Source organism: Trichosurus vulpecula, chromosome 6 (genome assembly GCF_011100635.1).
Source record: "Trichosurus vulpecula isolate mTriVul1 chromosome 6, mTriVul1.pri, whole genome shotgun sequence".
NCBI classification, from domain to species: Eukaryota; Metazoa; Chordata; class Mammalia; order Diprotodontia; family Phalangeridae; genus Trichosurus; species Trichosurus vulpecula.
The window spans coordinates 84,581,358-84,594,312 of record NC_050578.1 but is presented as its reverse complement, the minus strand read 5'-3'; the positions used below and the strand labels follow the sequence as shown (position 1 = coordinate 84,594,312).

General features: G+C 38.1%; 1 protein-coding gene across 1 annotated transcript in view; it reads left to right on the top strand.

Annotated features, from left to right (window-relative positions):
- APELA (apelin receptor early endogenous ligand) overlaps window positions 1–12,383 on the top strand; it is a 52,670-nt gene extending 40,287 nt beyond the window's left edge. Inside the window, exon 3 of the mRNA XM_036764076.1 lies at window positions 10,290–12,383. The gene's annotated coding sequence lies outside the window, so the exon portion shown is untranslated. The remainder of the gene's footprint in view (window positions 1–10,289) is intronic.
- The last annotated feature ends 572 nt before the right edge of the window (window positions 12,384–12,955 follow it).

Genomic DNA, 12,955 nt, shown 5'->3' with positions numbered 1-12,955 from the left:
GTGAAAGGCTACAGCACCCATAAGGCAACTAGGTAGGGCAGCAGATAAAGCACTGGGCTTGGAATCAGAAAGACTCATCTTCCTGAGTTCAAATCCAGCCTTGGACACTTAGCAGCATGTGACTCTGGGCAAGTCACTTAAGCCTGTAAAAAATGGAGAGACACTGGAGAAGGAAATAGCAAACCAGTCCAGTATCTTTGCCAAGAAAACCACAAATGGAGGCACAAAGAGGATCAGAAAGTCGAGAGAACTACAACAAGAACAAACAATGTTCCAAGTACTTTGCTTAATAGTCATGAATTATTAGAACTGGAAAGTGCCTTAAAATACCTAGTTCAGACTCTTTATTTTACAAACACTTTGATTAATGCAACCAAGAGACAACATAGTACTTTGTCAAGAACACTGAATAAGGAGTCAGATGACCTGGACCTGTGGGAACATGGTGAGGTCATTGGGTCTCAGTTTGATCATTTACATAAAGGAAGTTCAAGTAAATGGTCTCCAAGGTTCCTTCCAGATCTAAATTTATGATCCTAGTAAAAGTTAATGAACAGCTACTAACAGGTCATTAGTTTGCCAATATTTAATTCTACAGTCAAGTAATTGTCCTCCTTAACACTAATTTCTAATAAATACATTTCAAGACTAAGAATAAACCATTTAGAATACTTACCATGGTAGGGTCAGGTCTTCTGACTCCTAATCTAGGTTCTGACACTGGGAATATTATTCAATTTGTCCTTAACACTAATTTCTAATAAATACATTTCAAGACTAAGAATAAACCATTTAGAATACTTACCATGGTAGGGTCAGGTCGTCTGACTCCTAATCTAGGTTTTGACACTGGAAATATTATTCAATTTGTCTAGTCCTCAGTTTCCTCATTTGCCAAACAGGGATAATACTGCCTACTCCAATTATCTCATAGAATTATAAAAATCAAGCAAAGCAGTGGCTACAGAAGTATATTGAACATTATGAAGTTATACACAAATAGATGCCATCATTCATTATTATTAAATATTGTTAAATTTTCTAATTGTGAGAATTTTTTAGTTATACCATTTTATTGGTCTAAATAATTTAAATGTCAGTATAAAGCAGATTACTGAATTAACAATATAACTCAATAGCTTTTTCTATAGCTTATTTTTAAAAGAACTTTCTTCTTTTGAATTCTAAATTGATAAATCCTTTGGGAATTTCAAAAAGGTAGAAAAATTCATCTTTTTTCCCCCAGAAGAAAAAATAAAGACTAAATTAATTCCATAAGTGATTACTGAGTTTTTTATATGCATGGCTGAAATTGTCTAGTTCATCTGCCATATAACAATAACAATCACAGTTAAAGCTAGAAAGCTGTAATGCTCTATAACAAAAGCTTTACATAAATTATATCAGTAGGCGGTGCAGTGGACAAGGGAATTGGGTAGAGTGGGGTTCAAATCCTTCCTCAGACACTTATTAGTTGTGGGACCCCTGCCAAATCACTTAATCTCTCCTGGCCTCAGTTTCTTCATCTGTAAAATGGGAAGATTGGACTTGCTAACCTCCAAAGTCACCTTCTAGCATCGCCCTTCATGTGGCCTTATAATTGCTAACATTTATAAAGGTTTGCAAAGCACTTGACATGTTATTTTATTTGACCCTCACAATGCCCTGTAAGGTGGGTGCATCTATTAAATAACTCCATTTTATAGATGACTAAATGAGACTCTGAGAGTCCTAGGGTCACAGAACTAGTGACCGAGCTACAATCTGAACTCAGTTCTTCATGATGAAAGTCTAGTCCTTCATTAGTCAGTCAGTCAGTCAGTCAATCAACAAGCACTTATAAAGTTCAGAAGCTCTCACTAAATGCCAAGGAATACAAATAAAAGTAGAAAGAAATATCGACTCTGCCCTCAAGGAACTTACTTTATAGTGGGGAAAGACTATACATAAAAGGAAGCTGAAAAGGTGGGGGACCTAGTAGAGGGTATGGGGAGTGCAGCCTAAAGAGGAATGAGACTTGACTGACCTGTGTACTCTCCTTTAAATGGAGATGTTAGGAAAAACCAGGCAGCTAGGTGGCACAGTAGATACAGTGTTGGGCCTGAAGTTCAGGAAGACTCATCTTCCTGAGTTCAAATCCAGCCTCAGGCACATACACTGGCTTTGTGACGCTGGGTAAGTCACTCAATCCTGTTTGCCTCAGTTTCCTCATCTGTAAAATGAGCTGGAGAAGGAAATGGCAAACCACTCCAGTATCTTTGCCAGGAAAATCTCAAATGGAGTCCTGAAGGGTCAGACACTAATGAATAACAACAAAGGAAAATCCATTTAATCAGAGAGAGGGGCAGAGGGTCCTTGGAATGTGTCAATTTAAAGGCTGAAGTGATTCTTCAGAATAAAGAGTTGAAGGCACATGATAGAGAAATTCTAAAGTTGAGAGGAATGAGCGATCCACTAGGCCACCAAGCTGCAATAAGTCTACATTAATATACAATCATTAATATTTGACATTAAAGAAAATATGTTGGATATTTTTTATTTGCTCATTTTAAGTAAACAAAATAATACAAATATTGGTTTTGGTGACTGTTTCTCATTCTCATATCACTTGCAGTTTGCCTCAAGACCTCATCGTTTTACTAAACTTGCTCTCTGCAAAGTTCCAATCATCTCTTAATTGCCAAACCCCAAGGCAACTTGTCAGTCCTCACCTATCTCGACCAGAAGCATTTGACTGACATCCACTCCTCCTAGACACTCTCTCCTCTCAGGGGATTTATGATACAGTTCTCTCTTGATTTTCCTCCTACAGTGTCTGGCCATTCCTCTGGAGGATGGTAGGTGACCCATTATGGATGCAGTCCTGGGCCTGGAGTCAGAAAGATCTGAGTTCAAATCTAGCCTCGAAAACTTAATTGTGTGATCCTGGGCAAGTCATTTAACCCTGTTTGCTTCAGTTTCCTCATCTGTAAAATAAGCTAGAGAAAGAAATGGCAAACTACTCCAGGATCTAGGGTCAGGAAGAGTGAGACATGACTGAAAAATGACTGAACAGCAATATATCTAAAATAAGAATTTTTTAAAACAAAACTACAAATCAGATTCATGGATTTGTAGCTGGAAGGAACCTTAGAGGTCATCTAATACAAATCTTCCATTTTACAGAAAAGGCAACTAATGTCCAGAGATGTTAAATAACTTTCTACAGATTATTGCATCTTTCTGACTAATGAACTGATTTGATTCCATTACGTCCACTCTACTCTTGTCTTTCAGGACTGGCTAAGACATCAGAGTTGTGTTTATCATAAGTGACTGGATTTTTTTAAAATTATGTTGGTAAAAATAAAATACATAGGATTATAAAGGAAGCCAATTATAATAAAATACAAGCTCAGAGACCCCAGGTAGGAGAGAACACTCTCAGGGCAGTGGTGGCCAGAGAGGGAATAGGGCCACTGGGAACACACCCATTCCAGAGACAAGGGCAGAGTTGATTTAATCATGGCTCTAGAACTGGGAAGAATATGAAAGGGGGAAACACTGGAGGCCAGATTTATGGCAAGACAGGCAAGAAGAAGGCTCAAGAGGGTAAAAAGTATGGCTGGGTTATGCCTAAAATAATTAGCCAGGGAGCACAGTCACTCCTCATGAGAAAAGGTCTAAAAGCTTCTAAGGCCTGAACCAACAACACTTTGACCTGGTATCCTTATCAAATTTTAGTATCCGAGTTAAAAACCTTAGGCAAGTTTTTAGTCAAGACTGGCTTTATGAGTAATGACGATGATAATTATAATTATAATAATAGGACAGTGCTTCAAAGATTTCAAAAACACTTTTACGTTCACTATCCCTTTTGATCATCACAACAGTCCTGTGAGAAAAGCAGAGTTAAGTATTATCTTCATTTCCAAGAAGAGGAAGCTGCGTGTCAGAGACGTACCAGCAGTTAGACAGCTACTAACTGTTAGAGCTACTCTAAGACCAGAATCCATTGCTTTTGACTCCCTCCTACTCCACTCTTCTGCTATCCCAAAGACTCTAGAACCTAAAAGGTTGCAGGGTCTTTGAGGTCATTCTACCATCTTCCCAACAAGGAACAGGCTGCCAACAGGTTTTCCTGCCTCAATTCTCTAATCCTTCCCATTCAGCTTCTAGCCAGACTCATCTTCCTTATGCATAAATCTTTTTCAACCTTTCAACTGCCTACAGAGGCAAGTTCAAACTCTTTTACCTGTCTTTCAAGGACCTCCACCATGTCCACACCATATAATCTTTCCAGCTTTATCCCATTATTAGGGATCTTTGGTACTTACCTTCTGGTCAAACTGCATCATTCATTGGAGTCTGCTGGTCTTTCTAGCTTTTCATAACACAAGTCACTAGCCATTGCCACCAGCTGTCCCTTATGTTTATAATATTCTCAGTCCTCTTTTCTGCCCCTTCCTGGTTTCCCTGATGTCTCAGCTCTAGTCCCACCTTCTGCATGCAAGAAACCTTTCCCAGTTCTCTTAATGCCTTCCCTCTAAGATTAGCCCCAATTTATCCCCTATGTATCTTGTTTTTACATGTTGTCTCTGTCATTAGACTGTGAATTCCTGAAGAGGAGGGCCTAGTGTTTGCCTTTGCATACTCAGCACTCAGCCTGGTGCAAATGCTACTTTCTCCCGCAATTCTTCTCTGATACCTCCAGTCATGAACTTCTCTCTCCACTCTGCTGTATCCTCTCCCCTACTCAAACTTCACAACTCTTTATCTGTACCTCTGTGAATGATGTACTTATTGTCCATCATGTTTCATTTGTATTTATCAGTGTATGTGCATATATAAACCATAGCAAAAATGTTGTGACATCTAGAACCATGTATTATTTTAATTTCAAATTCTCTTTCCTAGATATTAATAAATGCACAGTGCCTGGCATTGTAAGCAATATATAAATGTTAGTTTTCATCATTATCATCATCATCAATTGTCCAGTCCTAAGCAAGTACCCGCTGAATAAGAGGTCCCATAATTGCTGTTGTTCGCCCTTAATTCTTGAAAAGGACCAATGACATCATGTCTTGATTTGTAAGTGAATTGGATTTAAGTGAGGCAGAGCTGTGTAAAGTCACCCACATAGGTTCCCAAAGAGAGCTATACCACCCCATGGGGGGTGCTGGAATGATCCAGGGGAGTGGTAGTAGCCTCAGGTGCAAATAAAAATAATGCGTTAGTGGAAGTATAAGGAAAGAAGAGAAGACAACAAAATTTTGAAAAACTATTCACATATGTTTCATCTGTTGTGTAACAGAGATTACATTATTTTCCAAATAAACACACAAAATGCAAGTTATAACCCATCAGTGATGAAGTCCACTGACAGGTCTTAACAAGCAAGTATTGGTAGGCAAGTTTGTCACACATTGGCAAGAAGTTCAGCATGCATCAGCAGGAATACTTGGCTGTGATAACTTGTTTACAATACAATACTATACAGTTACATGATACAATATTGTGTAATCAAACTTTTAATGCAGAAAAAAACCACAAATTTACAATAAATTACTAAATTTAAGATGTATCATTTTTTAAATTTTATATTTTTTTAAAATGACACAAATTTTAAAAAAAAAACATTAATTAAAGAAAGTAGATTTCCAGGGGGGCACTGATCAATTTTTTTAAAGGGAGCGGTAGGCCAAATAAGTTTGGGAGCCTCTGATCATTAGCCTCACTCTCTCCTCCAGAATCATTGAAGTCCAGTGGCAAGACAAAAGTCAAGAGGAGGACTATTTATGGCCCAGGATGAAGTGGGTGACCTTGGCCTCTCTAAATTAAGGTCTTTCCCAGTTTCAGTTTGTCTGAAAACATACCAGATTATTAGATCAGAAGCCATGGGTTCAAATTCTGTCTCTGTCAATGGTTTTTAGTGTGACTTTGGGCAAGTCATTTACCTTCTCTGAGGGTATTTCCTCATTTATAAAATGGGGGGGGGGGGTGGAGAGACTAGATGGCTTTTGAAGTTCCTGACCTACTTTGTCTTTTCTTCACATAGCCACCACATTAGTTCATGCCCTCCTCAATTCAGGCCTGTAACATTACAATAGCCTCATAATTGGTCTCCTCGCTTTCCGTTTCTCCCCTCTTCGATCCAGCCACCAACACAGACACAGAACTGACTGTATCACTTCTTCACTCAGACATCTTCATTCTCTATGGGAAAACACAAAATCTTCTACTTGCTATTCAAAGCCTCCACAATATTGCCAGCCCATCACTTTCCCGATGAATTTATTCCACACATTGTCTTTCTGCCAAGGCAGACTAACAGCAAAATCCTTGGAACTCCAAATATACTCATCCCAACTCCTGCCTTTCTTTGCACAGGCTAGCCTCCATTCCTGGGAATGCATACTATCCTCGTTTTGCCAGTTTCCAGTTTTAGACTCCTACCTGAAGGCTCTCAGTCTCCCGAAGATGCCTTATGTGGGCTGTAGTTGTACCACTTCTCACTCCCCAGTAGAACGTAAGCTCTTCATGGTAGGGATGGGGAGATTTGTATTTGTTGAAATAGCCCATACTTGTATAAATGGAACTATCATTGGCTCTTCCTTCCAACAACGGAGATAACTAATTCATTCCTGCTCGTCCTGTGCAACTTTTGTCCGTGTCATCCCATAAAGTCACTTCAGCACGTCCAGGGCTGGAGACCTTCCTCATTTTTTGCAGCCATTCAGAAGCTGCCTACCATTGGAGCACTCTGGCTGTCCAGGTGTGGATGCTTAATTGCTGGACTGAACTGACAGGCAGGAGGCCTCATGACATGAAAAGATCAATCAATGCCAAAGGTTAAGCCTTGACTTCATTGCTAGTACTTGGTTAACAATCTAATGGCATTCTAACTGGGATGGAAAACGGGCTTTTTGACCTAGGAGACAAGCCAGGAAGGTGGTAAAGGACAGCGATAGGGATTGGGAGAAGGGATGTTTGTGGAAGAGTGCAACAAGACTTCAACAAGTGCCACTTCTTCCAAGGCTGTCATCCATGTCACTCATTCTCTGCTCCAAAAACTCCAGTGGTCTCCTGTTGCCTGTAGGACCTTAGAGTTCACAAAGTCCAACCCCCTTCATCTTGAAGATGAGGAAACTGAGACCATGAGAATTTAAGTGACTCCACCAAGTCACACCAAGTGAGTGGCAGAGCTGGGATTCAAATCCAAGTACTCTTAACTCCAAATCCAGAGGTGTTTCCACTGTACTACACTTATCAAATACAAACTTCTCTGGCATTTAAAAAGCCCTTCATAGGGGCAGCTAGGTGGTGCAGTGAGTAGAGCACTGGCCCTGGAGTCAGGATGACCTGAGTTCAAATGTGGCCTCAGACACTTGACACACTTACTAGCTGTGTGACCTTGGGCAAGTCACTTAACCCCAATTGCCCTGCCTTCCCCCCTCCAAAAAAAAAAAAAAACAATAAAAAGCCCTTCATCATCTGGCTCCAGCCTACTTTTCCATAAGCCTATTTATGCATTACTCCGTTCTATCACACTCTACATTCTGTGTGCTATCCAACTTGGCTAATTGGCTGCTACTCACCCAAGAGAATCCATTTCTAGTCTGGGTTCCTCTTCCCTTGCTGTACCCCATGCCTAGAATGCCCACCCTCCTCACATCTGCTTCTTAGAAGCCCTAACTAGCATCCTTCAAAGAGCTCAGCTGAATGCCATCAGGTCTTTCCTGATCCCCACCCCCTCATTACTTTGTGTGTATTTTGTACTGATGTATTTGGAGACGACTGGTCCCTCTGGTGTGAGGGCTTCCCAAGAGCCCTTTTCAGGGCTGTTCATTCACCTTTGGCACCTACCTGACAGTCAACTCTCACCTGTGGCTCTAAGAAGCTGTAGCAAGTGCAGTGGCCATACCCCAGTAAAACGTTCTGGTAGATGGGCTAGTGAGTTGGGGGATGTCTACCCCAAATATGTGAAGACTTCGATGGTGGAGTGGGTGGATGAGAACAATTTATTCCAACAGCAGTGAAGGTGGCTGAAGAAGGTGCTGGGGAGTGCTTAAAGCTTGGTCAGATATCAAAGACATCAAGGTTATCCACTGCATCCCTCACCACCTCTAGTCATCCTGACTTTTATTCTACCACTGCACTTAAATGACTCTGGAAGAAAGAGTTCGGCTAACAACTTAGGGCAATTCTGCCTCACTTAAATCCAATTCACTTCAAGTCAAAACAACACACCATGAAGTCACTGGTCCTCTTTGAATGAAGGACGAACAAACAATAATTTGGGTGTATATTTTTCCTCAGATGCTCCCTTGGGGCAAGGACTATTTCAGCTTTTTATCTTTGTGTTTAAAATGGTACTTGGCGCGTGGTAGCTTTTTAATAAATGTTTGTCGTTTGGTTGTTTCTGTTCTTGGGACCAGCAATCCCTATTCCATAAAAGATTATTTTCCTCTCAGCTGAAAACTGAACAGTTATTCTCAGATGCTAGAATACATTTTGAATCTGATTGTTAAAATATTCATTCCTAGATGAGCTTCAATAAAAGCTTTCTCTGAGTGGCCTACTCACCACTCTTTGGAATGCTTTACCCACTTAATGCAAATAGACTGAAGGGGGGCCCAGTCAGTAGTTATCTGTTTGCCTAACTGAAATCAAACATGATAAACAAATTAAAGACTGCTTTACCAAGGGTATTTGCTTTCACTGAAAATACTCCACCTCATTAGTCAAAGTAGAACAGTAAGAGACCCAGATACTAATTGGGGTTGCTCAAACAAACTTTAGTAATCTGGTCCTCTAATTAAAAGGAAAACAATCTTTGGTATGCAGCATTTTGGTATGCAGTAAGGGCAGAAAAATTTAATAGAAAGAAACAATTTAACCTCAGGCGAATAATTAATCTGTTCAGTCTTAAACTCAAATGTTTTTCAAAGTCTATTGATTCAACATATCACCAAAAATAATCTCAATCACTAATGTAGTCAATATGAAGACAAAAAACCCTACAGAACTGCACCTGAGACCTTTTCAAAAGTGCTATTCGCTATATATTCTTATGGGGAAAGTATATTGTTATTTCTATGGTGAAGGTACAGTAGAAGAGACCTGCATTTGAGGGTTAAGACTGTTTCTAGGGGCAGCTAGGTGGCGCAGGGAATAGAGCACCAGCCCTGGAGTCAGGAGGGCCTGAGTTCAAATGTGGCCTCAGACACTTGACACACTAGCTGTGTGACCTTGGGCAAGTCACTTAACTCCAATTGCCCTGCCTTCCCCCCTCAAAAAAAAAAAAAAAAAAGACTGTTTCTAAGCTCTCTGGATATATGGCTAACTGGCTGTGTGACTTTTCATACACCACTTAACATCTCTGCTCTCCAACCAGGAGAACATTATACAAAATTACAGACAGGCATATGGTATCTGTGATGACTAACTTTGATAGACTTGGCTCTCCTCAGCAATATAAGGTTCAAAGACAGCTCCAATAGACTCATGATGGAAAAAAGCTATGCACACCCAGAGAAAGAATTACAGAGTCTGAATGCAGATTGAGGAAAACTATTTGCTTTCTCCTTTTTCCTTCTTTTTTGGTTTTGTTTCTTCTTTCTCATGATTCATCCCATTGGTTATAATTCTTCTTTACAACTTGACTATCGTGTAAATAAGTTTAATATGGAGGTATATGTAGAACCTATATCAGATCGCATGCCATCTTGGGAGGGGAGAAAAGGGAGGGGGAGAAAATTTGGAACTCAAAAACTTGTGAAACTGAGTGTTGTAAACTAAAAATAAAAAGTAAATTTTAAAAAAATCTCTGCTCTCAGTTTTCTCATCTGTAAAATAGATGAGATGATGTCTTTGGAAGTGGCTTCCAACTATTTTTATTATGAGGATCTTTTGTTAACATAAAAAATTCCTAAGATCCTCATATGATACAGTAGTTGCATCTCTTCAATGCAGAAATACATAACAGAAAGCTATTATAAATTGAGCAATGCTTTTAAATGATTTTATCCAGAATTATCAATAGAGATTGGGGGGGGGGCAGGGAGAGTAATCCATTTATGTGCCTTGGGAAGGAAAAGATCAAAACGACAATGACTGCCATGTAGATGGACTGACAGATTCCTTGTAATAACTGTATTACCCATTACCCCATAAAATGCCTCCAAAAAATTCCTTGAAATCCAACTTTGTTTTTACAACTTAGATTTGTTTTTTGAAGGATATATGGAAACAGGATGACTAGATATTACATCTTATTATGTGTTTCTCTTCCTTCTGTCCCAAAGGTAAAAACCATTTCTAGTAAACCTGGACTGCCAGGAAATGAGGAAGAAAGAATGAAGCGAAGAGTCCTACTCAAAAAAACCTCATTTTTACGACATTGTGATCTGTAGGAGTCCTCCTACTGAAAGAATCATCTGAAATCACCCAAGGACGATTATTTGTGAGCATCAAGGGGGTCTACAGTATCTGGTTTCACTTGAAGAGAAAATAACAAGGGATTCAAAAAATTACTCTTCCTGATCTGCCAGAATACCAAGCCAGTCAATTTATGTTTCTGCACATCAGGATATTTATAGGTTTAAAAGAAAAAAAATTTTCATAAATTATAGTGATATTATTAGAGTGGAAAATTCTAGATTTCTATGTGAATTTATACATCCTTACCATAAATGCATCCAAACCAAACAAGCTATAAGAATTTTAAACTATTGTTTCTAACTCCAGGAATACTAACTATAGTTTTGAAGTTTAAAAATTACTTAAACTATGTTTGTTTGATCAGAGAGAAAAAAAAACTCTAGTATTACTGTATTTTACAGTCAAATTTTACCAACCTGACTGTAGAAATAAAATAGAAAACACTGAATCCAGTGGTTGCATCCGGACAGGACTTAAAAGTAGAAAACTATTTAATAGTTGCCATTTTAAACAAATGAGTGTTAATGTTTAAGTCAATACTGGTCACTTAAAATTTTTAAATGCATATTATAACATATAAATGGAAAGTATAAAATCCTTCTCTGACAGATTATTTTAAAGGTGACAGTTGTTCATTTCTGAAATGTCTTAGCATCAAGACATTCTAAGAAATAAAGATCCAAATTTCTGAAGCATGATTCCTAGTAGATTTCCACTTGACAGATACAATTAAATTGTAAAGAGAAATTCTTATGCAGTGTTATACTGAAGGCGCCATCCAGTTCTCGGGTTCCATGTTTCTGAGGTAGCCCATTTAAGAGGACTCATTTAAAATACAATTATACTAGTCAATTCTTAAATAGATTGACTTGTGTCTCATTTTTTTAAAGTTTTTCCTCTTTGTACTTTAGTTTCCTGCTGATGCACCAATATTAGCAGAATGTGGAAATTAATTCAACACTTTTTTTTCCATCGCTATTATTTCAGAGGCACAATGATTCCCCTTTAAGAGGAGGATGGTGATATGAAAATGAATAAACAAAACTTCTGCCTTCCAGGAACTTAAAATCTAATAGGGGAAGATCAAAAACAGGTACCCAATTACAATGAAAGCACAATGAAATAAATACCATAAGAAAGAGACTAGAAAATTACTAATGAGCCTAGGAGGTTCAGTTGGGGGAGGAAAAAGAGAGGGGAGAAGAGGAAGGGAAGATATACCATCTTTGGAAAATTGAGGTTTCTGTTAGATCGACTTCAATTATACAATATTTGTTTGTATTGAGATTAAACGGTTTTCACTGACTAGAAGTTAGCTTCAAGAACAAAATTCAGGAAATTCATAAATGACTTACAAAACAGCATGTTTTAACTGGTGGTTTTACATTGTGATGCTTGGTAGAAAAAGGAAGGCACTAGGCATCTCAAATCCTTTTTTATAAAAATGAAAGAACCTGGGCTCAGATATAGATAGCTTTGAAAATCTTACGGAACCACTTTGGAATCCCTGCCTCTTCATTTCATATACTGTTCAAATTGTTTTACTGGGTACAAAGATTTTATATAAGGCAGAGTAAAACAAAAACATAAGCCAAAGGATTTCAAGAAAACTACTTTCCTTTAAAAATTAGGTTAGTGAAAAATCCTAGATTTCTGAATGAATTTTAGGTCCTCACTACAAATTCATCTAAATGATAACATGTTTCTATGATATTTATGTTTATAAAATATATACTTGTCTGTATATTTTGTAAAAAGAAAAAACCTTATGCACTTCAAATATATGTCATTTAACAACATTTTACAATGTTTTATTTTATTTTTGCATTAGGCCTTGTATTGATAGGAAAAAATTAAATCCATCTACTTTCTTTTATAAATTTACTAAGTGGGTACATTTTTAAAAAGCTGTTTCTTAGTTAACTGATATTTGACAAATAAAAAAGTTACTTCTTTTGTTTTTCATGTTTTTTTAAGCCTGAAAAAAGCACTCAATACAGTCATTCAAAGTTAGTTTATAAATCTGCATTTCTCCTATAGGAAAATGATCACAATAGCAATTAATTGTGCTAATAATCTACTTTTCAAAAAACATAGATTAGAAATATGATGTACTAGAGATTGGAAAAATATGATGTGCCAAGACCTTGGGGAAATTCTTTTTACCTTCTTAAATTTTACTTCTGGTTTGAATATTCCCATCATACCACGACCCGCCCAGCCCCCTATAACATAGTACATAGTAAAGAGTGTTTCCTCAGAGTAATAGGACCAGGGTTCAAATTCTGCTTTTGATGATTATTCCTTGTAAGACGTTAGTCAAGTTATTTAGCCTCCTTGGGCCTCAGCTTCTTTATCTGTAGAAGGAGAATGAACTAGATGGTCACTTTCAGCTCTAGATGGATAATTCTGTAACTATAAACATTAAACACAAATTCTTCATTTCATCACCCAGTTTATTATGGCAGATATAAAGGTAGGATGGGCAGCTAGGTGGTGAAGCGGATGGAGTTTGGGGCCTAGAGTCAGA